Genomic DNA, 25,595 nt, shown 5'->3' with positions numbered 1-25,595 from the left:
TTCACTTATATCTTCCCCTCTAACCATAAACCCTATGTCCTCCAGTTCTGGACTACCACACCTGAAGGTAAAGACTTTGTCTCTTTAGCCTCTCCATGCCCCTCATGATTTTATAAACCTCTATAAGGTCACCCCTCAGCCTTCGATGCTCCAGGGAAAACAGCCCCAGCCTATTCAATCTCTCCCTATAGCTCAAACCCTGCAATCCTGGCAACATCCTTGTAAATCTTTTCTGAACCATTTCAAGTTTCACAACATCCTTCCGTTAGGCAGGTGACAAGATCTGTACACAATATTCCAAAAGTGACCTAACCAATGTCCTGTACAGCCACAACATGACCTCCCAACTCTTATACTCAGTATTCTGACTAATAAAGGAAAACATACCAAATGCCTCCTTCACTATCCTACCTATCTGCGACTCTGCTTTCACGGAGCAATGAAGCTGCACTCCAATATCTCTATGTTCAGCAACACTCTGTCAGACCTTACCATTAAGTGTATAAGTCCAGCAAAGATTTGCTTTTGCAAAATGCAGCACCTCGCATACATCTGAATTAATCTCCATCTGCCACTTCTCAGCCCATTGGCCCATCAGATCAATATTCCATTGTAATTGGAAGTAACTTCTTTCGCTGACCACTAACCTCCAATTTGTTGTCATGTGCAAACTTACTAACTATACCTTTTCTGCTCACATCCAAATCATTTATGTAAACAATGCAAAATATTGGACCCAGCACCGGTCACAGGCCTCCAGTTTGAAAACCAACCTCCACCATCACTCTGTCTTCTATCATTGAGCCAGTTTTGTACCAATTGGTTGGTTCTCCCTGTATTCCGTGAGATCTAAACTTGCTAACCAGTCTACCATGGCGAATCTTGTTGAACACCTTACTGAACTTCACATAGATCACATATACCGCACTCCTCATCAATCCTCTATGTTACTTCTTCAAAAAAACTCAATCAAGTTTGTGAGACATGATTTCCCACTCACAAAGTAATGTTGACCGTCCCTAATCAGTCCTTACCTTTCCAAATACATGTACATTCTGTCCCTTGGGATTCCCTCCAACAACTTGCCCACCGATGTCAGGCTCACCAGTCTATAGTTCCCTGCCTTTTCTTTACTGCCTTCCGTAAATAGTAGCAACACGATAGGCAACCTCCGGTCTTCTGGCTCTGCTGTCCTGTTTCTGGAGATCTTTACCGGAATGGATGAGCACAGCTTCAGATTCCCAGGCTGGGAAATGTGAACTCAGATGTTCGTCTATTTGCCCATTCTCTCTGTGTGCCTGACACTGACCTAGTGATGCTCTGGTAGAAAGCACTCTTCTTGCATCTGGTAACATCCAGATTTAGAGACTGACCACAGCTCACCTCATCAAAGCCTTCATTTAGAGTGTTCTTTATTTTAATATTTTTAAATGGCAGTTTTATGAGATGCAGGAATTGAGGAGTTGCCATTTTTGAAGGAATGAAACTTTTATCATTGACCCTGACCCATGCAATGGGGATTCATGGATTCCGTTGTTCTCTGCAGACTATCACTCAGAGGATTGTATCACCAGGAAATCTGAGTGCAGATAGTCAATTTACCAGTTTATTTCAGCTAGGACTCAGTGTTGCTGGAGAATTTTTAACTGTGTAAATAACTCACCGACAGGTTCAGGGGTGAGTGCACTGGGCCCTGAGCACCAGCAGCTAGGAAATCTCATGCTGATTGTATGTGGCAAAAGTGAGAATTGCAGATACTGGGGATCAGAGTCTCAATTAGAGTGATGCTGGAAAATACACTCACTTATTGGAATAAATAATTCTTAACTATCAAAGATATTCTTGAAAAAAAATCTGATAATAGAGCAGCACATGGTCAGGGGCTGGGCCGCAGGGAAAAGCTCATTTGCAAAGGGTCTATAAAAGTAATAGTAAAGTACTAAACAGATCAAAAATACACCCATTGCTCGAGACTGAGGAAGTTAGATATTGACAAAGTGGTCATGAGGGAGCCCAGAGGTGAATCAGAGCAGTATTAGATTAGATTAGATTCCCTACAGTGTGGAAACTGGCCCTTCAACCCAACCAGTCCAGACCGACCCTCCAAAGAGTAACACACCCAGACCCACTTTGCTCTGACTAATGCACCTAACACTATGGGCAATTTCGCATGGCCAATTCACGTGAACTGCACATCTTTGGGCTGTGGGAGGAAAACAGAGCACGCGGAGGAAACCCACGCAGACACAGGGAGGATGTGCAAACTTTACATAGACAGTCACCAGGGGCTGGAATTAAACCTGAGACCCTAGTGCTGTGAGGCAGCAGTGCTAACTACTGAGCCACCATGCCATCCCAAAGCTGTTATGATCCCACAGTCATAGAGATGTAGAGCACCGACACAGACCCTTCGGACCAACTCATCCATGACAACCAGATATCCTAATCTATTCTATTCTCATTTGCTAGCACTTGGCCCATTTTCCTGTAAACGTTTCCTGATCATATCATATATCTATTTAGATGCCGTTAACATGTTTTGACTGTACTAGCCTCCACAACTTCCTCCGGCAGCTCATTCCACCCACTGCACGAGAGTTGTCCTTTAGGTCCCTTTGAAATTTTTCCCCGTTGACCCTAAAGCAATGCCCTCTACTTCTGTGTAGAGTTTGCACATTCTCCCCGTGTCTGCGTGGGTTTCCTCTGGGTGCTCCGTTTTCCTCCCACAGCACAAAGGTGTGCAGGTCACGTGAATTTCTTTATTCATGGAGGGCATTGCCTTCCTCCTTATGACTGTATAGCTGTGACTGATGAATCAATGCCATCTGAATCAGTACAGAAACACCCCATTTTCACAACATCTGAGATCTTTAGCACATTGTATCTTCTTTGAAAACAAAAAAAAACATGAAATGGAGCCTCAACGAATCGGAGCAGGAGTAGGCAATTCATCCCTTTCAGCTTGTTCCCCCATTTTATCAGATCATGGCTGGGCCAACCCAGACCTCAACACCTCTTTTATCCTTGATCTGCATAGCCCTCAACTGCTCAATATTTCAAAAATCTATCTGCCCTCTCTTAAAATAATTTGAGATAGAATCACAGATTCCCTACTGTGTGGAAACAGGCCCTTTAGCCCAACAAGCCACACTGACCCTCCAAAGAGTAACCCAACCATTCCCCTCCCACATTTAACTTTCACAAATGTTTGGGCGAGAAAATTCTAGCCATTCACTGAGAGAAAAAAAATTCTTTACTTTTTCTAAGATGAATGCTCCCTTGTTTGAGACTTCACTGGTGCTACAAGATCTAGTCAACATCTACCCTGTCAAGCTCCTCAGAATCTTGTTTGCATAAGATCACCCCTGCTTATCTATTCTTGATAGATCAACCCTTTCGTCCTCGAGGCAGCTAATTGAATGGTCTCCGATGCTGGTTTATCCTTTATTAAATATGGGAGCTAACATTGTATACAGCACTGCAAATGAGGACTCAGCAACAGCCAGTGTGGTTAACCAATCCTCAGTCCATGCTAATACATTACCCCGATACCATGAGCTTCTAAACTGTGCAATTACCTTTTACGTAACACCTTATCATTTGCATTTTTAAAATCCAAATACAGAACATCATTGGATTGCCCTTTATCAAGCTCTGCTTGTTATCTCCTCAATGAACTGTCACAAATTTGTCAAATATAGTCTCTCTTTCACAAAACCCAGTCTATCATGTTTAATGATAAGCTTTTCTAAATGTCCTGCCATTTCTTACTTTTATATTGGACTCTATAGATTCTTTCAGTAGATTTGCTAAGTAGGATTCCCCTCTCTTAAATCCATGCGGACTCTGTCCAATCTTGTCACTGTTCAGTAAGAAACTTGACTGTATTCCAATATAGTTAGTAAATGTATCTATTTATTTTTAAAAATTGATTACTTGTAAATGCTGGACCCATGCAATATCAATGAATTAGTGACTCTGAATTTGGATTACAATTTTTTTTCTGTTAATTCCTTTCCGTACTGTGTTATGCAGACAGCACTGAGTGAGCACTCTTAGTTGTGAGTAACTTTGAAAATAATATATTTTAAAAATGACATCCCAAAATGCTTCCTCATTATTGGGCAAGGAGGATTTTGCATTCAATAGTTTGCAGATAAAATTGAACAGCTTTTTGCTGCAATTTGGCCAGACTGCAGGTGACTTTGGAGTGCTTCACCTTTAGGGTGTTCCCAAATATCGTGCAGCTGCAGTATTTTGGTTTGCACTCAGCTATATGTTGTTCTCACTTGTTTCTTTGTGAAATACTACAAAATTAACTTGGATGAATGAAGTTATGATTTCTTTCACCAATGTTGGGAGAAAAGAAAATGTCAGTATTTCAAATGCTGATAAAGTAAAATAAACTGATAATCAGTAGAGAGGGTTTAAAATGGATATGGGACAAATGCTGGCAAATGGGACTAGATTAATTTTGGATATCTGGTCAGCATGGGCAAGTTGGACGGAAGGGTCTGATTATGTATTGTACAACTGTGACTTCATTCTTTCAATTATTCAAGAAGTTGAATACTTCGAGGAGAAAAACGAGAATTTATGCAGAGAATGCACTTGAAATGATGATTGAGGTATATCAAACTCACATTGTTTCGTGACCCTTTCCTCTGGGTTCTTCAATGAACAAACTTGTTTTGTTCTCTGAATAACTACGTATCATGTGATTTGTTTTACACAAAATATTTTGTTAGGATCTAGTGAACTGTTAAGAAGTGTTCATTTTTAAAATTTAGGCAGCTTGATTGTTAAGCAAGAAAAGGTTAGTGTTTTACTCCCACTGAATCATTGCTCTATAAAAGGTAACAAGCTTTTTATCTGTTCTGGCACTGAATATATGGAAGTCAATTCTGAAGGAAAACATACTGGTCGGTAATGTTCCCACATATGGGGAGTAATTGCTTCTGGTCACTCTTCAGGCTATAGAGGCTAGGAAAGAAATGAGTTGGCCAAAGTTAGCAACACCATTTGGATGGACTATGCTCATTGGGGAAACTTGCAGGATCTGGAGAAGGAACACATGTTTCAGAGTGTATGCAATAAACCTGAACATTTATTTTTTTCACAGAGCTTGGGACCCGACTGGAGCAGCAATGAAGCTCATTGTTTTTTTAAATTTCTGAGCTTGCCAAATTATTGTTGGTAAATGCAGGTGACTTTATCAAAGCACATTTCACATTCCCCAGCTAGGAATTTGGTCCCAATTCTGTCAGTCCATCCATTCCCATGGATAACAGGTATTTTAAATGTGAGGACTCCATTTAACTATTTGAATTGAATACTTCAGTGGTTACATCCTCTTGGATTCCTTATTTCAAATTACTCAGTGACATTTGTTCCCCCTGAATTTGCCAAGCACTGGGCAGTTCTGGAATATTCCAAATATTTACAATAGTGCATTCACACTATTGAAGGCAACCTGGCAGATTTGAATACCATTCAGGGAGTCAACAACAATACATAAGTAACTTTATGAATTGCTTATTGTACACCAACAACGCAAGCCAAGTATTAGTGAAACCACAGATTGTCTCCCATGGATTCCCAAATCTAAACAGTGCATTCCAGATATGCTCACTATCACCATCTGGGAGCAGTCTCCCAAAGTGCTCCCAGAATTTAGAAAGCACACACACTGCCCTTCAAAGCTAAATCTGCTGTCACAGGCTTCACTCTTACTTCATACAGTGACATTTATTGCCCAGTTCTTTAATGTGCCAAATGATTTTACAAACAATTTATCAAATTCTTTAAATCCTGAAGAAATGTGATGTCAGCCCTTTGTAGAAGTGAATGGAAAGAGTGATGTTTGCTTGACCTTTGGCTCTACGTATCAGACTGACCTGAATCTTTATCAAGATGTGGGATGTTTCCCACATACTTTGTTTAAAAAAGCAAAGATTATGCTCTGAGATTTAAGTGTTCAATCAGGTTTGATCAAAAAACCTTCCAAAAATTGAGTTTGATTTCAGCCACTTTAAAGAGACATGCTCTTGGCCTTCAGTTTTGTGACATGTGATCACTCTTTGGTAAAGGTGGCTGTGTACAACACTGCAGGGTGTTGTACTGAAGTGCCTCATTGGGTGGATGAGCTTTATTACTGGTGTAACTTGGCTAATTTTGAGATGGAATGTTACTTTGAGTTAAATCTTGTTTTTAAACTGAGGCGTACTTGTGTAACTCAAGTGTTGAAACTATGTTCATGTTTGCAATGAACCTTTCACCTTTGGAGATTATTTACAAAACAGATCGGAAAAACACTAAAGTTCAATATAGAAAGCACAGTGCTGGAGAACTGCAGGTCCAGCAACATCTGAGGGGAATAAAACATTGTCAGTTCCAAATCAGGTGACCTTTTGTCTGTTCAGACGAAGAATCAGTGAACTTGAAATGTAACATTATTTTCTCTTCACTGATGCCCTCAGACCTGCTGAGTTTCCCCAGCACTTTGCTTCTGAGGTACAGATCTCCAGCACCTGCAGTTTATTGTTTTGTTATAGATCCTATGATTCGACTTGGGGAGCGAGAGGCAGCAACTGTGATCAACTGGGATAAAACTCCCCAACCATGGAAAAAATTACATAGTTCTTTATACTTTGCAAACACTTCTGTAAATAAGAAATGCAATTAAGCTGAATGCAAGATAGCATACCATCTGCTTTGTCTCAAACTTGCTGCTCATCTTTGAGGACTAATCTGTCAGAATTATGTTTGCTCGCTTCCTTTGAGATCACAGTCCACAAATGTCCCAGTTCCAATTCCTGGGTCGGGCCTGGTTACCACATTGCAGTGGGGTAGGGAGCTTTGTGTCAGCCTGAAGGTTTTGTTAAGAGCAACATTGCAGGTTGAAGTTGACACTTTTGACTAATATTGCGTCATCAAACTTTTAGGAAATCCTTCCGAACGTATTGAGTAACTGGACTGAGCCTGTTTACATGCAGTCCTGTTAGTAGTGCTGTCATATTCTCAGTTAAGAATCACAAAACACCAGGTTATAGTCCAACAGGTTTAATTGGAAGCACACTAGCTATTGGAGCACCGCTCCTTCATCAGGTGATTGTGGAGGACACAATTCTACCGCACAGAATTTATAGCAAAAATTTAACAGTGTGATGTAACTGAAATTATACTTTGAAAAATCCCTTGATTGTCTGTTGAGTCTTTCATCTGTTCGAATACCATGATAGGTTCATTTCTTTCATGTGTCAATCACAAAACCTGGTTTTAAAAGTTGCATTCCTGACAGTGGCCCACCCAATCACTCATTGTATTAATCACTGCACAGTCTCAGCAAAGGAATGATACTGGATGGACCACATGACATCTACCAATGCACTGGCAACTACAACCATAAAATCAGCCCTCTTGACCCTGCAACTTCTGTCTCACTGTGGGCCAACAACAGCAGTAGAACTGTACTCCAATCCAATCTGAAATCTCATGGCCTGGTATATCCCGCACTCCACCAATAACATCAAGCCAGGGGATCAATCCTTGTTCAATGGAGAATTCAGGTGGGCATACCAGGAGCTGTACCAGGCATAGCTAAAATTGAGGTGCCAACTTGGTGCAGCTTCCAAACCTGCATGCCAAACAGTGCAAGCAACACCAAATAGAACGAAATGATCCAACAACCAATGGATCAGATCCGAGCTCTGCAGTTCTGCCACACCTAGTCAGGAATGGTGATGGACAATTAAACAACTCACTGGAGGAAGCATCACAGATATCCCCACCCTTACTGATGGAAGGGTCTCACACATTCATGCAACAGACAAGACAACAGCATTTGCAGCAATCTTCAGCCAGCAGTGCCACATGGATGAGCCTTCTACATTGGTCCCTGACATCACAGATGTGAATCAAATTGGTTGAAAACTTATATCAAATCAGATCAAGGAATGGACAGATAGTGTCAAGGCTATGGGCCCTGCCAACATCGTGGCAATAATACTGTTAGCTGTGCTCAGGAAATTGCTGCCCACCAAGACAAGTACTGCTCCATCACTGGGATCTATCGACATTGTGGAACATTGCCTATGGATGTTCAACACAAAAACACAGGACAGAGCCAACTCAGCCAATTTCCCTCCATGCATTCACACTCGCTCAGCAGTGAAGTGGTGGAAGGTGTCATCAAAAATGCTGTCAAGCAGCTGCTCAGCAATAACCTTCTGTGACGCCCAATTTGGGTTCTGCCAGGGCCACTCAGTTCCTGATCTTAATACAGACTTGATTCACAAACTGACAAAAAGATGAATTCCGGAGGTGAGGTCAGGGTGATAGCCTAGTCCCACTCCAAGACCACTATTTAGACTTCAGTGATATCATCTGACCTCACCACATTCTCAGCTCATTTGCTGAAACTCTTATTCATTCATTTTGTTAACTCTAGATTTCATTATGCAAACTCACTCCTGGCCAGCATCCCACATTCACCGTCCCGTTAATCTCAAGAATATTGAGAACTCTACGGCCCAAGTGCTCACTTGTACCAAAACTTGCTGATCCATCAAAAGACTCCCATTTATAAGCAACAACCATTTACTTTCACACCCTTGATTTAATTCCTGGCTGTAATCATTCGTGGGTAGCACGGTGACACATTGGTTAGCACTGCTGCCTCACAGCGCCAGAGACCCGGGCTCAATTCCCGCCTCAGGCGACTGACTGTGTGGAGTTTGCACGTTCTCCCCGTGTCTGCGTGGGTTTCCTCCCACAGTCCAAAGATGTGCGGGTCAGGTGAATTGGTCATGCTAAATTGCCCGTAGTGTTAAGTAAGGGGTAAATGTAGGGGTAGGGGTAGGGGTATGGGTGGGTTGCCCTTCGGCGGGTCGGTGTGGACTTGTTTCCACACTGTAAGTAATCTAATCTAATCTAAAAAAAATCTTTGTGAAATTAAAAACATGTTGATTTGTACAGACATTTTCTACTCTTCACTACAGCTGAGTGAATAAACTGTTATGTCTCTTACCCAACCACGTTGTGGGAGCACATTCATCATACAAAGTGCAACAGTACAAGGAAGTCAAACATTACCCTCTCCACACGCACCAGGACTTTGGCATTGATCACTGGTGTCCGTGGAAGGAGAAATACACACGATGTTTCAGGGAGTGCAATATGAATTATAGGGAATGAAAATGGTGCAGAATTTGACCGTCAGAAATAGAAGGAAAATACACTCGCTTATTGGGAAAAAAGAATTCTTGACTGTAAAAGATATTGTGGGGAAAAAAAAACTTGATAATGAGCAGCATCTGGTCACGAGCCAGGCAGCAGTGGACAATTCATTTACAAAAAGGTCTGTGAACGTAATAGTAAATTACTAAACAGAGCAAAAATACACTCATGAGAGACTGAGGAAGCTACATAATGAACAAGTGGAAATCAAGGAGACCAGAGGTGAATCAGAGCCGTGTTCACTTTTATGATCCCACAATCAGCGATGACTAGCACCGAAACAGACTATTCGGTCCAACCATCCATGCCAAGTTGATACTCTTACCTAATCTATTCCCATTTGCCAGCACTTGGCCGACATCCCTCTGAACTCTTCCTATTCAAATCCTGTTTAAATATAACTATTTTAGTTGCCCTTTAGGCCCCTTTGAATTTTCCCCTCTCACCCTAAACCTGTATCTTCTAGTTCTGGGCTCTACCAACCCAAAGTAAACACCTCGTCTAGTTATGCTATCCATGCCCCTCCTGATTTTATAAACCTCTATAATATCACACCTCAGCCTATGACACTCCAGGGAAAATGGCACCAGCCTATTATGCCTCTCCTTGCAACTCAAATCCTCCAAATCCGGCAACATCCTTGAAAATCTATTCTCAAACCTTCCATGTTTCAGTGTCTCCTTCTGATACGAGGGAGACCAGAATTGCACACAATATTCCAAACGTGGCCTAACCAATGACCTGCCCAGCTCCTGGGCCGAAGGGCCTGTTTCCACACTGTAAGTAATCTAATATAATATGAAAGCAATCTAATATTTACTCAACGCTCTGACCAATAAAAGTGAAGCTACCAAATGCCTTCTTCACTATCCTACCTACCTGTGACTCTACTTTCAAGGAACTGTGAACCTGCATTCCAAGGTCTCTTTGTTCAGCAAGACTCTCCAAAGACCTTACAATTCAGTGTGTGAGTCTTGCTCTGATTTGCTTTTCTAAAATGTTGCATCTCACATTGATCTAAATTAAACCCTATCTGCCACTCCGCAGCCTATTGGCCCATCTGATCAATATCCCATTGTATTCTGAAACAACCTTTATCACTGACCACAATACCAACAATTTTGGTGTCACCTGCAAACTTATCAACTATACCGCCTCTTTTCACATCCAAATCAATTAAAATAACGAAACAAATTTTCAGAAAAAAAAATCAATTTCTCTGGGTCTGAGTGTGCTCTGTGTAAATCCTGCCCTATGACTCTCTATCAGGGAGAGCTGCACATACTCCCCTCTGAACTTTGCCCCCTACAAAGCTGGCGGCTGCACGTGTCCAGTGAATCGTTGCCCCGAATAAAGATGGCGGCGCTTACTCGAGTCAATCGCTATATGAGGCATTTTCCCGTTCACTGCAAAAATGGGACTAAGTTTCAAATTTGTATTTTACGGTGTGCACCAAATGTTTGTGAAATCTCTCAGCCCATACCAGCACCATGTTTCTCCTCCCCCTTCCGGCTGTTTATTTCTTTCCTTACCGACAGCTCTCCGCCCGCACATGCCGCACGACCTCGAGCATGATCACGCCTAATCCCGACCCTTATTCATTCTGATTGGTCAGAGGAACACTTGCCTGGCCAGGTCCTCCAGCTCTGTTCCTGCCTTTCCATTGGTCCGCCGCTGACATCAATCCCCAGGGCCCATTGTTGGTTGGAGCATGCGCACTGCTTCGCGGCTTTTGTTGCTGTTCATGAGTTACAAGAGTGAGGGACAAAAGTTATAAATGACACGACACCATCTCAAAACCACCTGATGAAGAAACAACAAAGCTAGTGCTCCCAGAAAAATCTGTTGACCAATACGCTGGTGTTCTGTGGATTTTAGGTTTGTCCATCCCAATCCAACACCAACACCTCCAAGTCACGAGTGAGGGAGGAATGTATAACATAAGAACTAGGTACAGGAGAAGGCCATCCTGCCTTTCGAACCTGCTCTACCATTCAATAACATCATGGCTGATCATTTCGTGGATGCAGAACCATTTACCCATGTTCTCACCGTGTCCGTTAATTAATTATTTATTTTTAAAAAATATAACTTTGCTTTAAAAACGTTTGCTGAACTAGAATCAACTACTTCCCTGGACAATGAATTCCAAAGAGGTCAAGAAGTTCCTTCTCAATTCAGTCTTAAGTTTGCTGCCTCTAGTCTTGTGGTGATGCCCTCTTGTCCTAGCTTCACCTGCCAGTAGAAACAACTCTCTACTTCTATTTTATCCATTCCATTCATTATTTTATATGTTTCCATTCTTCTGAATTCCAATGAATATAATCCCAATCTACTCAGTCTCTGTTAAGCCAACCCCCTCAACTCCGGAATCAACCTTGTTAACCTCCGCTGCACCCCCTCTAGTGCCAGTACATCCTTTCTCAACTAAGGAGATAAAAACTACATGGAGTACTCCAGGTGTGGCCTCACCAGCACCCAATACAGCTGGAACATAACTTCTGCTTTTGAGCACAATCCTTTCAGCAATGAAGGACAAAATCCATTTGCTTTCTGAATTGATTGTTGTATCTGGTGACCAACCTTCATGCAGAAGGATACTCAGGTGCCTCTGTATAGCAAATGATGCAACTTTTTAACATTCAAGTAATTTTTTTTATGTTACTCCAACCAAAGAATATAACTTTACATAGAATGTTTGTCAATTTCATTTAACAGTCCATTACCCACTCACCCAACGTATATATGTTCCTCTGCAAAGTTTCACAATACTCTGCACACTTTGTCCTGCTACTCATCTTAGTGTCATATGCAAACTTTGACACCCTACATGTGGTCCCCAACTCCAAATCATCTGTATCAGTTGTAAATAATTGCAGTCCCAACACCGATCCCTGAGGCACACTACTTGTCAAATGATTGCCAGCCAGGATGATATGCATTTATCCCCACACTTTGCTTCCTATTAGTCAAGCAATCTACTATCCATGCTAATACTCTACCCCTAATGCCATGCACCCTTATATCACGCAACAACCTCTTGTGCAGCACCTTGTTGGTGGACTTTTGCAAATCCAGGTACACTGCATTCACTGGGTCTCCATTGTCCACCTTTCTCGAAATGTTTTCATAGAATTCCAAAAGATTTGTCAAGTATGATCTGCCCTTCATGAACCCATGCTGTGTCTGTCCAATGGGACAATTTCTATCGAGGTTCCCTGCTATTTCTTCCTTGATAATAGGTCCAAGCATCTTTCCCACTACAGGGAATAAACCAACTGGTATACAATTCCCCACTTTTTGTCCACCTCCTTTTTAAAAACAGTGTTTTGCTGCTTTCCAATCTGCCGGGACTGCCACAGAGTCCAGTGAATTTTGGAAAATTACTGCCAGTGCATTTGCTATTTTTCCTGGCATCTCTTTTAGTACCCTAGAATGCATCTCATCAGGGTCAGGAGACTTTTCTGTCGTTAGCTCAATTACCTCCAAACAGTCTTAAACTACCCGTTCCATAATAATGATAGTTTCCAAATCCTCACCTACCTTTGTCTCTTTGTTAATTATTGGCAAGATATTAGTATCCTCCACTGTGATATCCCATAATTAAATGTTAGTTTATTTTTCTCATGTTGTATCTTACTTTTCTTTATAGCTCTTTTGTGACTTTCGGTTGACCTTCTAAAGGTTTTTCAGTTCTAGTTTCATGCTGGTTTTGGCCACTTTGTATGCCTTCTCTTTCAATTTGATCACTTTCCTTGGATACCCATCGCTGAGTATGCCTTTTCTTATAGTCCTTCCTTTTCACTGGAATATACCTTTGTTGAGCACTTTATAAAATGTCTTTGAAAATCTTCCACTGCTCATCGGCTTCCCACCATAAAGTTTTTGTTTCCAATCTACTTTATCCAGGTTTTCTCTCATTCTATTTCAGTTCCCCATGTTCAAGCACAGGACCCAGGTATTAGATTTTATCTTCACACTCTCCATATGTATTCTAATTCAACCATACAGTGATCACTTCTTCCAAGAGGATCCCTAACTCTGAGGTGATTAATTATTCCTGTCTCATTGCACAGGGGCCCGATCTTGGATAGCTTGCTCCCTTGTTAGTTTTTTTTTGACCAGTATGAAATGGAACTATCATGGATAAACTTAAAGAACTCATGAAGGCTACTCTGACTGAGCTGGTTTGACCAATCTTCATGTAGATTAAAATCACCCACGATAAGAACCGTACCATTTTTACAGGCATTAGTTATTTCTTTGTTTATTGCCCATCCCAATGTGATGTTATCATTTGGTGGTCTGCACACTACACCTATCAGTGACTTCCTTGTTAGAATTTTGAATGCATCATTCCTGTTTCTCCTAATGTACGGCAATAACAATAACTACTTACATTGTATGGAATCTTTCACAATGGCAAATCTCCTCAGGTGCTTCATGGATGATCAAAACATTGATTAAAGAGAATGATTTTAAACTACATCTTAAAGGAGGATAGAGAATGTTAGGGAGGCTATTCCACAGACTTCTGCCCTTGACAGCTCCAATTGTGGAGTGATGCAGGTGGGGTGGGTTGGAAAGGGAACATGCAAAAGGGAAATGGAGGAGCACAGGCAGTGTATAAGGTCTTAAGGACAGAGGAGGTTCCAGACTGAGTCTGTCTCTCATAGAGAGTATGATTGTCTCATGGAGTTTGAAGCACTGCAATGGGTCCTTGCATGTCATGTTAGTCGAGAATACTATAATGGTGGCTCAGAGAGCTTTTGATGAGGCCTTGTCTCCTGGGGTAGTGTGGGCTGAGGTTAGAATCAGGGGAGGAGAGGTCACATTGCTTGGAGTTTTTTTTTTAATAGGCCTCCCAGATTTCCAGGGAAGTGGAAGAGAGGATTAGCAAAATTATTCTGGGGAGGAGTGAAAGTAACAGGGTGGTCATTATGGTGGACTTTAACTTCCCCAACATTGACTGGAAATGCTATAACTCTAGTATGTCGGATGGATCAGTTTTCGTCCAGTGTGTACAGGAGGGTTTCCGGCCACAGTATGGTGAAGGGCCGACAAGAGGGAAGGCAACATTGGATCTGATGCTTGGTAATGAACCAGGCCATGTTTAGTTCTGGTGTGCACTTTGGAGAGAGTGATACTAATTCACATACGTTTAGTTTAGCGATGGAAAGGGATAGGTATATGCCACAGGGCAAGAGTAATCAATAGGGAAAGGTGAATTATAATGCAATTAGGCAGGAATTAAGATGCATGGAATGGGGTACCAAAATGCACAGGATGCAGACAATGGAAATGTGGGGCTGGTTTAAGGAACAAATATTGTGTGTCCTTCCTAGGTATGCCCCGGTCAGGCTGGGAGGAAGTGATAAGGTAAGGAAACCGTGGATTACTACAGAAACTGCATCTCTTGTTACGAAGAGAGAGGAGGCTTATGTGTTCATGAGGCAAGATGGTTCAGACGAGGAAATGGAGAGTTACAGATCAGCTTGGAAGGACTTAAAGAGAGTTAAGAAAAGCAAAGAGAGGACATGAGCAGTCTTTAGCAAATAGAATCAAGGAGAACCTTAAAGTTTTCTACAGGTATGTGAGGAATTAAAGGATGATTAGGGTAGGAATAGGTCCAATCAAAGACAGAAGTGGGAAGTTTAGTGTGTACCCTGTGGAGATCAGAGAGGTGCTAAATGAATATTTCTCATCGTTTTTCACTCAGGAAAAGGAGAATATTGTAGAGGAGAAGAGTGAGGTATGAGATATTAGACTAGAAAGGATCGAGATTAGTTCAACACAGGTGTTATCAATTCTAGAAGGAGTGAAAGTTGACAAGTCCCCTGGGTTGGATGGGATTTATCTGAGGATTCTCTGGGAAGCTAGGGAAGAGATAGCAGAGCCTTTGGCTTTGATATTTGAGTCGTCATTGTCTACAGGTTTGGTACCAGAGGACTGGAGGATTCCAAATGTTGTGCCTTTGTTCAAGAAGGGCAGTAGAGGTGACCCAGGTAATTATACGCCAGTGAGCCTTACGTGTGTTATATGAAAAGGTTTTGGAATGGATTATAAGAGATAAGATTTTTAATCATCTTGCAAACAACAATTTGATTTCAGATAATCAACATGGTTTCGTCAAGGGCAGGTTGTGTCTCGCAAACCTCATTGAGTTTTTTGAGAAGGTAACCAAGCATTTAGATGAGGGTAGGGCAGTTGATGTAGTATACATGGACTTCAGTAAAGCCTTTGATAAGGTTACATGTACGAGGTGGAGTCAGGGCTGTTGGAGAAAATGCAGAGGCATGGAATTGAGGGCGATTTCGCAGTTTGGATTAGAAACTGGCTTTGTAAAAGAAGGCAGTGAATGGTGATTGATGGAAAATATTTAACTGGAGTCCAGTTACTAGTGGTGTGCCACAAAGATCTGTTTTGGGACCACTGCTGTTTGTCATTTTTTTAAATGACTTAGATGCAGGCATAGGTGGATGGAATAGTAAATTTGCCGACGACACTAAAGTCGGTGAAGTAGTGGACAGTGTGGAAGAATATTACAGGTTTAAGGATGATTTGGATAAACTGCAAAATTGGGCTGAGACGTGGCAAATGGAGTTAAATGCAGTTAAATGTGAGGTGATGCACTTTGAGAAGAATAACAGAAAGGCAGAGTACTGGGTCAATGGAAAGATTCTCGGTAGCGTGGATGTGCAGAAGGATGTTGGAGTCCATGTGCATAAATTCCTGAAAGTTGCCACCTGGGTAGATATTACTGTTAAGAAGGCATACGGCGTATTAGGTTTTATTCATAGAGGAATTGATTTCCGGAGCCACAATATCATGCTGCAACTACACAAAACGCTGGTGCGGCCATACTTGGAAATTGTGTGCAGTTCTGGTGCCCATATTTCGGGAAGGACGTGGAAGAATTGGAAAAGGTGCAGTGGAGATTAACCAGGATGGTGCCTAGTCTGGAGGGAAGGTCTTATGAAGAATGGCTGAGAGACTTGAACCTGTTCTCCTTGGCAAGAAGACGGCTAAGAGGCTATTAGATAGAAACATACAAGATGATCAGAACTTAGATAGGGTAGACAGTGGAAGTCTTTTTCTAGGATGATGATGTCAGTGTGCACAACGGGGCAAAACTACAAATGAGGAGTGATAGATTCAAGACAGAGGTCAGAGGCAGGTTCTTTACTCAGAAAGTAGTAAGGGTGTGGAATGTACTACCTGCTAATGTAGACCGCTCCGCCACATCAGTAAGATTAAAACAATCCTCAGATATGCACATGGGTGATTTTAGAATAGTGGAGGGTGACGAGCTGAGAACAGTTCACAGGTCGGCGCAACATCAAGGACTGAAGGGCCTATTCTGCTCTATATTGTTCTATGACTATTGTGCTACAAGAGATTTCTGCTGTCTTAAACAGAATGACAGATCTTGTATTGTGGGCGTACGAAACGTCACTGATCTCTACCAAACATGTACGAGGTAGAGTCAGGGCAATAATAAGATACTGCAACTGGAGGGGAACAGGTAACTCCATACAAAACCTTGCTCCTTCTCACCTCTTTTCACCTCCAAAACCACGGGAGTTCCAGAAAAACACCTCTGTATCCTACCACAACACTTTGCCCCACAATCGTGGTATCTGGCTATGTACAATTAGAGTGCAACAGTCTGTACAGGGACGCATTGGGGCCCTGAAATACTTGGTAAAGACTAAAATCATCTGAGCATTGATAGCCCCACCACATTGTATGCATTTTCTATTGTTTTTACTCTGTTTCTGACTTACCTTGTTTTTCCGAATGAACCTGTTCAAAGTTGTTATTTGACACACCTGCACTAGCTGTGAATTGAACCCAAGCCTCCTGCTCCAAGATTCGGGATATTTTCATCGCATCACAAAACATCGACTCTAACTTGCCTTGTCCCTGAATATTTCTGGCGCTTAGCTGCTGAGTCACGCCCGAATCAACTCTGCAAATGGAAGGGAGGGGCGGAACTGGAGGACCAAGCAGCGGCCGGTCCTCCAATCAGTGAGTGAGGAGCGGGGCCAAAACATTCTCGGGAGGGAACGCTTCAGGATTGGTCAGAAAGAAAACTGCATTGCAGGATTGATCGTTCTCACTACATAGTGGAGTATTAAACCTCTCTCATAAATCAATGTGAGATTTTAAGGAATAGTTGAGGAGTAAAACACATATTTCCTATCGATTTGCACAAATCGAGTAAGAAACTTCTTATCAAACTCCCAGAACGACTGGTAATTTAAGTGCCTGGCCGGTATGGGTTAAGTTGGACTGAACAATCTACTTGCATACTAGACATCTATATGTCTCTACCTCGACAGAACAACTGTTAATGATACATACTTCATCCATGATTCTGTGCATTTATGAATATTCTCTATAAACTCACCGATAACCTCAGACGCACGCGCAGTTTGGTTCCTATGTGGGGCATTCGCAGTGTCACATTGGTCAGTCCAGGGAGAGAGAAGCACGGAGCTGCTTTCTCCGGCAGCGGCTGCGATCGGCTTCAGAGAGCGGCGCTCAGAGCCGGGGTGTGGGAGCCTCGCTGGGAAAAAGGAGCGGAGAGAATTCACAAGTCCCCGATAATGGTTAAAAAAACCGAAAATGCCCCTCCAGGCCCGGTTAAGGAGGTGGCGGTCTCTGATCAGGGAAGGGTCCCAGAGTCATGGCCGCCATTTGTTTGAGGTTGAGGGAGTGCGGGCCTCAGCACCGCCATCTTGAGAAGGTCAAGGTGCAGGAGGGCGGGGCTATCGGGGTCTGTAGAACAATCAGAGGAAAGGGAAGACCCATTGTTATTGATTCATTCCACGAACACAGCGTCACTGGGCGATCCCGCAGGAATATCCTCTCTCAGTCCTGCTGTGATGTTTCACCCAGTCAGAACTAGCAGCTCTCCTCCTCTCTCAGCTCCCCTTCTGTCCTTCCTACAGCATCTGTCCCCTGGGGCATTGAGCTGCCTGTCCTGTCCCTCCCTCAGCTGTTGTTCTGTAATACCTGTGATATCCCAGTCCCATCTTAGATTGCTTCACTAAGGACATCAATGCACCCGATGGATTTTTCTTAACATCAGCAATTGTTTAATACTCACTTACAGGTTTTAAATTACATCTTTTTTGAAGTATTTGATTCACATTCAATCATTTGCTATGGCGGAATTTGAACCTGTGTCCAGAGAACATTTGCTGAGTTTCTGGATAAAGTGCCTCACAATAATGCCACTAGGCTATCACTTCACCTGCTCACAGGTTGAGCATCCCAGTGCAAAAAGAATCAAAACCATTTCTTCCTGCACAATTATTTGATCCTGAACTCTGGTGATATCACTCAGTATCTCTCCATGTGGGATCCCTCACTGTGTGGGTCTAATTACTGCCTCTGTCAGCGTCTCTCACTCTTGCAGCTACTCCAGATCTTGAGCCAACAAAATTCTCCACTCCAGAGAGATGAGGCAGCACAGGCCAGATCTCTGTGGGCTCGGTGCTATTCTACATGTGTAACCCTCACAGCATCAGTCTAATTTCCCATCCTGCCTATTTCTGTGTCTTCTACAGGTACTCGGGGAGTTCCTCACTCAATTGACTTGCCAACTGCTGTTTGGGAAGATGGTTAGTCAGCCAGAGAGACAAAGGTCAGGGAGGTCGAGAGCCTTCAATAAATCCTGTCGCCAGGTAAGATCATTCACAGTGCACAGAGCAGAGAACAAGGAGAGGGCTCCAAACATCAGCTAACAGGACATGACATAGAGTGCTGGAGCGGGTGGACAGTACAGACTTAAGCACCATCTTTACTTTAAGTTTTCTTGTACTGGGACAGCATAGGGAGGTCCCATTTTTCAATCCAGGCATGTGCTGTCATGGTGAGCATCAGGACAACAGAGGGAAAGCAGGCCTCCCATGAGAGGGTAGTAATGCTGCCTGGGATCTTTCTGTTCCCTATTCCTTCTTCAAAACTGTATCTATGGCTTGTCTTGTGGACAAGTGTCTTCAATCATTCTAACTTCTATAACAGTTCCTATCTCTGTCATCTCCTCCCCTCCCACCAATTACTTCACATATTTGAAACCTCCAGTCCAGATGACCATATCACTAACTTGCTTCAGTCTCGACAACATGCCTTGTCTCGATAGTCTCCTCCTCCAATAACTGGAGACATAGGGTCTGTTTCTGTGCGGTATGATTTTTTTGGCCAAGGTTTCTGAAATGGAATGCATCACGTTTGTCTGTGTTTGACCAATATACCTTCAAATCTTCAAATCTAATCTTCTCCTCTCCATGTACCTGCCCAAGTGTCTTTTCCATGTTGTAATTGTACTTGTTTTTACCATTTCCTCTGGCAGTCCATTCCGTCTATGCACCATCCTTTGTGGAAAATGTTGTCCTTCAGCTCCCTGTTTAAATCCTTGCTCTGTCACCTCACGTTTATGCCTCCAGCTTTGGACTCACCTACCCTTGGCTATTCACCGTACCTAGGCTCTACATTGTTTCATAAATCTTTATAAGGTCACCCCGTGGCCTCCTCTGCCTGGGGGAAATATTGACGACAATGTTACAAATATCTCCACCTCATGTACTCAATGCTTTGGCCACTGATGGCAAGTGTCCCAAATGCTGCTTTCCCCACCCTGTCCCCCTGTGATGCCACTTCCAAGGAACAATGTAACTGCACCCCTTGGTCTCTCTCTGTTCGACAACACTGCCCAGGGCCCTACCATTAACTGTGTTAGTCTTCCCTGGTTTGTCTGAACTAAATTCAATACCCGAATTAAACTCCATCTTTCACTCCTTAAACCATTGGCCCAGTTGATTACCATCGATAACTGTATTCTATGCCCACTCTTCCACTAATCTTGGTATCAAAAAACATAATAACAGGGACTCCTATATTTTCACTCTAAACATTTATGTAAATGATATACAACAGTGGTCCCAGCACCAATCCTTACAGCACACTGCAGGTCAGAGGCCTCCAGTCTGAACAACAACCCTCTCCCACCACCCTCTGTCTCCCACTGTCATCCCATTGAGTATCCAGATGGCTAGCTCTCCCTGATCCCTGGTGATCTACACTTACTGACCAATGTATCATGCTACACCCTGACGAAGGGTTTGCTGAAGCCAGAAACGTCTGTTGCTCTGCCTTCATCTGTCGTCTTGGTCACATCTTGAGCAAACACCAGTCAAGTTTGTGAGACGTTTTCCCAAGCACAAAGCCATGCTGTCTGTTCGTAATCAGCCCTTATCTTTCCAAATGCATGCAAGTCCTCCCTCTTAGAATGACCTCCTACAACCGACCCACCTTGATGTCTGGTCATCAGTCTGAAGTTCCCTGGCTTCCTCTTGCAGCCTTTCTGAATTAATGACACAACATTGTAATCATAGTCAGAGAGTCATACGCACTGGTCGGTTAATGCTAACCAGACTCTAAAACTGATCTTGTCCCACCTCCCTGTTCGTTCAAACCTTTCCTATTCCTGTGCTAATCCAAATGTCTTTAAACATTGTCATTGTCCCCACATTCATCCCTTCCTTGGGAAGTTCATTCCACACGCATCCCACCCTCAGTGTGACAATGTGACCCCATGTGTTTTTTTTAAATGTCTCTCCTCTAAACTTAAGAATGTAGTGCCTTGTCTTGAAACTCCCCTGTCCATGGGAAAAGACAACTCCCATTAACTCTATCTATCCCCCTCATTATTTTATAAACTTCTATGAGGTCACCTGTCAACATTCAGGTTTCAATTAAAAAATACCAACCTATCCAGCCTTTCTTTATAACTGAAACCCTCCATTCCCATCCACATCCCAGTAAATCTCCTCTGAACCCTCTGCAGCTTAATAGTATCCTTCCTATAACTGGGCGACCAGAACTGGACCCAGGATTCTAGAAGAGAAGAGGACTCACCAATGGCCTGTATAATCTCAATGCGACTTCCCAACTACTATAGCCAAAGGATTGAGCAATGAAAGCAAGTGTGACAAGCAAGTTTTTTTATTAACCATCCTGTCTCTCTGTTACAAACTTCAAAGAATTATGTACCTGAACCCCGAGGTCCCTCTGTTCTCCAACACTACTGAAGGACCTACCATTAATTGTATAAGTCCTGCCCGTGTTTGTTGCACCAAATACATTCCCTCACATTTATTCAGATTGAACTCCATCCAGAGTTTTTCAGCCATTCACACATTTCATCAGGATCCCTTTGTAATCTCAGAAAACCTTCTTCACTGTCCACAATGCCACCCTCCAGCCTAACAGCCTATCACACATAGCTCTCCATGGTACAAATATCTCTGCTAGGGGCCCTACAATGTCTACACCAGCTTCCCACAGTGTCCTGAGGTACATTTGATCAGGTCCTTGGGATTTATCTACCTTTGTGTTTTAAAACCTCCCGCACCTCTTCTCCTATAATGTGAAATCATTTCGAGGCATTGAGTCATTGAGATGTATAGGACGGAAACAGATCCTTTGGACTAACTCCTGCATGATGTATCAAGTCACATTTTCCAGACCTTTGCCAATAGCCCTCTAAACCCTTCCTATTCATACACCCACCCACATGCCTTTTAAATATATTTCTATAACCCTCCACTATTTCCTCTGTCAGCTTATACACTCTGCAGGAACCAATTGTCCTTTAGGTCCCTTTAAAAAGTTCCCCTCGCACTTTAAAGCTATGTCCTCTTGGTTGGGAATCCCTCAGCCTGGGGAAAAGACCTTGTCTATTGACCCTATCAATGATCATCATGATTTTAAACACTTTTATCAGTTAACTTCTCAGCTTCCCATATTCAAGTGAATTCAGCCCCAACTTATTCAGTATTTCCCTGGAGTGCAAACCTACCAAACCTGGCAACATCCTTGGTGATTTTTTCTGATCCCTTTCATGTTCCACAACATCCTTCCTGTGGCATTGAGACCAGAATTGCACACAGTATTCCAATAGTAGTCGGACCAAACACTGTTTAGTTCCCTGAGCTCCCCAGTATTTATCCACAGTAAGTTCCAAAGTGAAATATTTGTTTAGAATCTTATACTTTCACACATCGTTGGCTTCATTGATCATTAATGAAACTGGTTTTGTCACTTGTTCTTCTTTTGCTCTTAATACACTTGTAGAATCTCTTTCAATTCTCCTTAACTTTCTCTGCCAAAGCTATCTCATGTCCCCTTTTTGCATTCCTGGTTTCCATCCTAAGTATATTTCTACAGCCCCGATGCTCCTGAAGGGATTCCCTTGAGTCAGCCAGTTATATCTGACATGTGTCCCCTTTTTTCTTGACCAGAGCCTCTCAACTCAGCCAGTGTTTCCTAATTCTGTCAGCATTGAGCTGCACACTAACAGGAACACGTTGGTGCTGAACGCTCCTTTTATCTCGGTTTTAAGATATTCCTACTTGCCAGACTTCCCTTTACCTGCAAATAGCTTCCCCATAGCTACTTTAAAAATTCCTGTCTAATACTATCTTGCTCCATTGTATAACTGGAACTTGTGGACCAGGCCTGTCCTTTTCCATCTCTATTTTCAAACTAATACAATTGCGGTGACTTTCCAAAGGGCTCCCCCACTAACACCTCAGTCCCGTTCCCGACCTTGTTTCCCAAGGGGAGGTCAGGTTTAGCCCCATTCTCCAGTTGGGCCATTTACATAATGACTAGGAATTTTTGGAACGCACTTAACAAATTCCTTCCATCCAAATGCTTAAATCTGTAGCAGTCTCAGTCCAGGTTTGGAAAGGTTAAGATCCCCTACACTTACAACCCTATTATTCTAACAGGTATCTGAGATTTTCTGACACATTTGCTCATTCATCTCTCATTGCCAATCGCTGTAGTATGACCGTAGCAAACTGATGACCAATTTCTATTTCTCAGTTCCACAACTATTGCGTAACTGGGCGATCCTGCATGAATACTCCCTCTAGGTACTGCTGGGATTTTTCCCCCAATCAAAACCACCAGCTCTCCTCCTGTTTTGCCTCCTGTTCTATCCTTCCTGTAGCATCTGTCCCCTGGAACATTGAGCTGCTGGTCCTTTCGCTCCCTCAGCTGTGTTTCTGTAATACCTACAACATCCCAGTCCCATGTTCCCATCCATGCTCTGGGGTCATCTGCCTTATCTGTCCGGCCCTTTGCATTGAAATAAATGCAGTTTAATCCACCAGTTTTCCCTCATTGTCTGCTATGTTCTTGCCTTCCTTGTCTATTTATATTGCTCTCTTGAACATCTGTACCAGCCTCAAATTTCTTTCTGGCCTTACTACTGTTATGGGTCCCACATCCCTGCCAGACGAGTTTAAATCCTCTCGAGCAGCTCCAGCAACTCTCCCCACCAGGATATGGCTACCCCTCCTGCACCCAGTTCAGGTATCTTCCCAACCCTGTCTACTTGTGCTGACACCTTCAGACATTCAGACATCCAGGACTTGTCCACCAAGGTCCATGTGCTCCTCAGTATTCCAGGAGGACCTACAATTTATGATGGATATCGTTCACTTATTAAACTTCCAACAGTGATCAGAAATAAACTCCATCTGCCATTCCTCTGCTCAGTTTATCATCTGATCGATATCAGACTACAGCCTGAGACCATCCCCCTCACTGTGGACCACACCCTCACCTTTCATGTCATCTGCAAACCTACTGATGATTCCTTCTCCTTTCACATCTGAGATATTAATGTACTTAATAACCAGCAACGGTTCCTGTACAGATCCCTGTGGTACACACACTGTGCAAAGGCTTCCAATCGTGAAAGACACCCTAAACCAATTGTGGATCCAATTTTCCAACTTGCCTTGGATCCCATGGGCTCTTCCCTTTTGGACCAGCCTTCCATGTGGGACCTTGTCAAAGACCTTAATAAACTCCATGTAACCCACATCATCTGCACTGCCCTCATCAATATCAGAAGACAATCCTCTACCAAATCCATACAGATAATCCCCAGTGTATTCCTGCCCTTTGGAATGTTGATTCATCGTGTCCCTCAGAATTGTTCCCAATAATTTCCTTTCCCCTGCTGTCAGGCTATCTGCTCTGTAATTACCTGGCCTATCCCTGCTGCCCTTCCTGAACAAAGGAATCACATTAGTGATCCTCCAGTCATTCGGCACTTCACCTGTGGCCAGCAAAGTATTAAATATATCCACTAGGGCCCCAGCAATCTGCTCCCTTCCCTGTCATTACAGCCTGGGATATACTTTATTGTTACTGGGAATTTCTCCACCTTTTTGCCTGTGAATCCATTTAATGCCTCCTTCTCATTGATCTTAATATGTTCCAGAACCTCACCATCCCAACTGAAATCCCCGGCTACAATGTCTTTCTCCTGTGCGAATACAGATGGGAAGTATTCATTGAAGATCTCACATACTTCCTCCTAGCTCCGTGCACTGATTCTCCCTTTCGTTTCTAACAGGCCCCACTGCTTAGTTAGGGATCCTCTTACTCTATCTGTACTTATTAAATATCTTGTGCCTTATCCCTAACATTATCTGCTAAGGATAATTTGTGACCATTGTTTGCCTGTTCATATTTAAGGACCCCTCACCTCCTCCCCCGCCCCTGGCGCTTTCTATCTCATGCCTTTGATACCCATTATTGTTAGTGTTACCCATTTTGCCTGAGTTTCCACAAGGTTGTGAACCATTGAATATTTATGTTCCACATTTTGTTCACCCTACAACCACATCTCTTTCTAAACCACATCACTAAATCTCTTTCATCTGTGTCACAAATCCAGCTCCTTATTGAAGAAACTTTGTCTATGCGGAAAAGAAAATTCAGTACGCTTTCCCACAATTTCCTATCAGAAACCAATTCGCTAATGTAGAGTTTTAGTTAAACCTTATCCCATCCTGTTCCTTTCTGCTTGTCTTCAGCCACATCCCCCTGCTGTTCCGATGCATCAACTTTTCTATTTGGATTTAGAAAACACTTTGCTGTGGGGATGTCGTGCAGATCACGTGGGGATAGGCAGATGTCCATCTCGAAAGGACAAGTGCTTGGGTTTTTTGTACATCAGCAATAGTTTCATATTTATTTATGGATTGTTAGTTATAATATTTGAATTTAGTGATTTCAATTTCCGCCATTTCGGACAGTGGGATTTAAACCTGTCTCCCTGAACATTAGCTGAGGTTTTGGATACATGCTCTAGCAATAATACCACTAGGCCATCACTTCACCTGCTCACAGATTGCACATCCCTGACCAGTTATAGCAGTACATCATGAAGCTAAACCTATTCTCTTGTTACAATTGTTTGATCCTGATACCTTCCTGCACTCTGGTGATATCACTCAGACTCTCTCTATGTGATATCCCTC

The sequence above is a fragment of the Hemiscyllium ocellatum genome, chromosome 44 (assembly GCF_020745735.1).
Source record: "Hemiscyllium ocellatum isolate sHemOce1 chromosome 44, sHemOce1.pat.X.cur, whole genome shotgun sequence".
Taxonomy (NCBI): Eukaryota; Metazoa; Chordata; class Chondrichthyes; order Orectolobiformes; family Hemiscylliidae; genus Hemiscyllium; species Hemiscyllium ocellatum.
Note: the sequence above shows the minus strand (reverse complement) of the source record.